Source organism: Formica exsecta, unplaced genomic scaffold (genome assembly GCF_003651465.1).
Source record: "Formica exsecta isolate Colony F162 unplaced genomic scaffold, ASM365146v1 scaffold127, whole genome shotgun sequence".
NCBI lineage: Eukaryota > Metazoa > Arthropoda > Insecta > Hymenoptera > Formicidae > Formica > Formica exsecta.
Window position 1 is genome coordinate 95,080 of NW_021848602.1, and position 4,419 is coordinate 99,498.

A 4,419-nucleotide genomic window follows, 5' to 3' on the forward strand; every position below is an offset into this window, starting at 1 on the left:
AAGTGTCCTTTTATTGCGTGTGCGCGAGTGTGAGAAAGTGAGAGAGCGACGAACGCAACATTTTGGGGGCTCGTCCGGGATAGTCATCTCGATATCGGAATACGAAGATGAGTACGGTACATTCACCGAGAAGGACCCGAGCGAGGACAGAAACATCACCTACTGAGGATATGAGGCCCGCGACGGAAACAACATCTCTTGGAGCGATACTGGAGGAGATGCGGAGAATGCGCGAGGAACAAGCTCGGAGGGAAACAGAGCTTACAGCGAGACTTCAACAGTTTGAAGATGAGCTCACACGGCTGCAAGGAAATAACCAGCTAAGTCCTTCGGTTTCTAGAGTCGGGAATTCGCGGGGCGAAAACGCGGCGGAAATCAACATACGCGCGGAATTAGGTTTTAAATTAAAACCGGACGTGTTTGATGGAACGGTGCCGCTGCGGGAATTTTTCTCGCAGTTTAATTTTATCGCTCAGGCGAATAAATGGGACGACGCGACTAAGACCGTTGCGCTTGCTGCGTGTTTGAGGGGCAAAGCGCGTTCTGTGTTAGAAGCTATACAAGATGTGTCGAGTTTGGAATTTTCAGAGTTGAAATCTAAACTCGAATTGCGTTTTGGGGAGGGACATCTGTCTCAGAATTTTTATACGCAATTTACGAACCGTAAACAGAAAGCTGGGGAAGATTTGGCTACCCTTGGCTCTGAGCTTGAAAGACTCGTGCGCCTCGCTTATCCTGAATGTCCGCTTGAGGTTCGCGAAAGAATTGCCTGCGCACAATTTATTTCTGCTGTTTCTGATAACTTTATTAGAAGAACCCTTCAACTCGAAAATGTTGATTCTTCAAATTCGGCAATAGAGAGGGCGAAAACTTTAGAAATTATTCAAGGGGAGGGTTTCGGGAAAAGAGGAGAAAATTTTAATAAAGGTTTTTCAATAACAGCTGAGAGGGATGCGCAGGAAAGGCGAAAAGATCGTTCTTCCTTTACAAAAGATTTTAAGAAAAAGTGGCGTAATGGAAAATTTGACGCCGGCCGAAAAGAATGTTGGACATGCGGAAAAACTGGGCATTTCTGTTCTGATTGTCCTAGCAAGCAGAAAAACGCAATTTAGTCGCACTTGGCGAGGGGAGTTCGACTCGCGTTTGTGATCCCTCGAAAACTGATATTTTGCATGTTAATAGAATTAAGACAAATTTTAATGATTTTTGTTATAAAGGAAAAGTTGATGGAGAAGAGTGTTCTTTCAAGGTGGATACGGGCTCGGATGTTTCCATTTTAAAGATTAGATTGGTTAAAATGAAGGAAAAGTTAAAAGATGTGAAACACTTAAATGTTAGATATCCTACGGGGGAGAAAGTCCCTATAAAGTTTCAAGTAGAAGCAAAAGTGGAATTAGGGAAATATTCCGTTATACTTCCCATGCTTATTGCAGATATTAATGATGATTGTCTTTTAGGAATAGATTTCCTAAAGGTCGTTAATTTAGAAAAGGTTTTTGAATCAGCTTTTACGACTCCGCGATTAGATAAAGAAATTGCTCGAATTTCGTATTCTTTTGTAGTCCCATTTTCCTTGAAGGAACTCTTTATTGAAAATTCTCGAAATTTAGTTGATTTCGAAAAAGAGGTCTTTGCTAATTTTCTTAAAAATGTTCAGGATATGATTTCTGAAGAGATTGTTGCAGGAAATTGTAATTTGATTGAACATGTTATAAATAGTGGTTATTGGCAATTAAAGTTGCGTCCTGAAGACAAAGAGAAAACGGCTTTCTCGTTTGGCAGAGGACTTTGGCAGTTTACGGTAATGCCCTTTGGGCTATGCAATGCCCCCGCAACATTTGAACGTCTTATGGAAAGAGTTTTACGAAATTTGTTATCTAAAATTTGTCTTGTTTATTTGGATGACATAATAATTTATGGAAAAAGTTTCACTGAAATGATGGAAAATCTTGAGAAAGTTTTATTAAGATTACGTGAAGCAAATTTAAAAATTAATCCAACGAAATGTATTTTATTTTCGAGAAAAGTGAAATATTTAGGGCATGTAATTTCAGCGGAAGGCGTTGCCACAGACCCTGAAAAGATTGTTGCCGTAAGAGAATGGCCAATACCTCACACTAAGAAACAACTACGTAGCTTTCTCGGATTTTGCTCTTACTATCGTAAATTTGTAAAAGATTTTTCCTCTCTAGCCAAACCTCTTTACGCGTTAACAGAGAATCAAATGAAATTTGAATGGGGAAAGGAATGCCAAAACGCTTTTGAACAATTAAAATTCATCTTGTCTTCTTCTCCAATTCTTTCCTTTCCGAAAGGAGAAGATGAATTTATATTAGATACAGATGCTTCCAATATCGGTATTGGTGCAGTTTTATCACAAAAGCAAGAGGGGGAAGAGAAGGTTATTGCATATTTTAGTCGAGTGCTTAGTAATGCTGAGCGTAATTGTGTTACTCGTCGAGAACTTTTAGCGATTGTGAATTCGGTTAAATCCTTTCGCCATTATCTCTTGGGGCGAAGATTCGTGATTCGTACTGATCATGTTTTTTTACGGTGGCTTATGTCTTTTAGAGATTTAGAAGAACAACTGGCTCGTTGGTTAGAGAGACTCCAGCAGTATGATTTTGAAATAATTCATCGGAAGGGACTTTCGCACAAAAATGCTGACGGACTGTCCAGACGTCTGTGTGAGTCGTTCGGCTGTGAATATTGTGCAAAAGTGGAAAAGAAATATGCTGAGGAGTTCGAAAAGACAGTCGCTCGCATTATGTTGGAAGGTGAAAATTCAGAAGAATGGCGAAAAGCACAGGAAAAAGATCCGCTAATTTCGATTATACTTCAAGGTAAGAAAGCGGGAGTGCGTCCTTCTCGTTCGGAAATAGCTGCCAAGGATGTTTCAGCTCAGTTATATTGGTCGTATTGGGACGCTCTTATTGTTAAAGAAGGAATCTTTTTCAAGAAATGGGAAGCTCCGAGTTTAAAATTCAGTTTTCTTCAATTTGTTGTTCCATGAAAGCGAGTAAAGGAAGTTTTGCAGATGACGCACGATTCTCCATCGGGAGGACATTTTGGAATAAAAAAGACCTTGGAAAAGGTTCGAAAACGCTTCTTTTGGGCTACCTGCAAGCAAGATGTTGAGGACTGGTGTAGAACTTGTGGAATATGTATTTCGAAGAAAGGTCCCTTGGGAAAAGGAAAGTCTCCTCTTCAAATATATAATGTTGGAGCTCCATTGGAAAGGGTGCAAATGGATATTCTTGGTCCTTTTCCTTTGACTGATTCTGGAAATAGGTTTTTGCTTGTCATCGTGGATTGTTTTACGAAATGGGTGGAAGCCTTTCCCTTAAGAAATATTAGAGCTGAGACAGTGGCAGAAATTTTTGTCAAGCAGTTCATCTCTAGGCACGGAGTGCCTGTTGAGGTTCACACCGATCAAGTAAAAAACTTCGAATCAAAACTTTTCTCTGAATTGATGAGGCTTCTTGGAATAAAGAAAACGAGAACTACTGCTCTTCAACCTCAGTCTGACGGGCAGGTTGAACTCCAGCATCAGCCAATAACTAGTTATCTTGCAAAATATGTTGCTCAGAATCAAAGAGACTGGGATCAATGGGTTCCCATGTTTCTTTTTGCTTAAAGGTCTTCGAAACATGAGACTACCGGGTTAACTCCTGCGGAGTTATATTTTGCTCGAGATCTTAAGTTACGTGTCGATTTATTACGAGGAAGTCCTCCACAGTTTTCTGGGGAAAAATCCTTTCCGGAGGAAGATTTTCTGAACAGTTTGAAAAAGAAATTGGAGAGGATTCATTCGTATGTTGGAGAACAAATGAATCTGAAATCCTCTCGGATGAAAGTCCGATATGATCGGGGGGCTAGAGAAATTCTTTTTCAGGAGGGGCAAAAAGTTTGGCTCTTTAATCCCCGTAGGGTTAAGGGGAGAGCTCCAAAGTTGCAGTGCAACTGGGAGGGCCCCTTTCACATAATTAAGAGATTAAACGATGTTGTATTTTGTATCCAAAAGTCATCGAAACATAAAAAGAAGGTTATTCATGCGGATAGGTTGGCTCCATTTTTTGAGCGAGAGTTAAAGGATAATTAAAAAGACTTTGAAGCTCAGAGTCCCATTAAAAATTAATTTATTTGTTAAAGAAAAACATTTTTCTGTTTTCTGCGTTAAATATTTTGCCCGTTTCAGAAAGCATGATCTCCTAGTGTTCCCTGATGACTGAAGTGTTCCCTTCCCCTTTGAAACTGCCGCCAGTCTCTACAGGAAGAAGGATATTTAATTTTTGAAGACAGCTTCTCCCCAGTTTTCGATTGAGGTTTTCCGTGGGACTAGGGCGAATGCAGAGGCAGAGGCAAGGTTAGTCTTACGAGACGTTTGGGTCCTCAGAAAGCTTTCCCCCCCTTGTCCGG

General features: G+C 40.3%; 1 protein-coding gene across 1 annotated transcript in view; it reads right to left on the minus strand.

The window, feature by feature from the left end:
- LOC115245696 (laccase-like) overlaps positions 1-4,419 on the minus strand; it is a 222,779-nt gene that overhangs the window by 83,514 nt on the left and 134,846 nt on the right. The gene's annotated exons all lie outside the window — the stretch shown is intronic.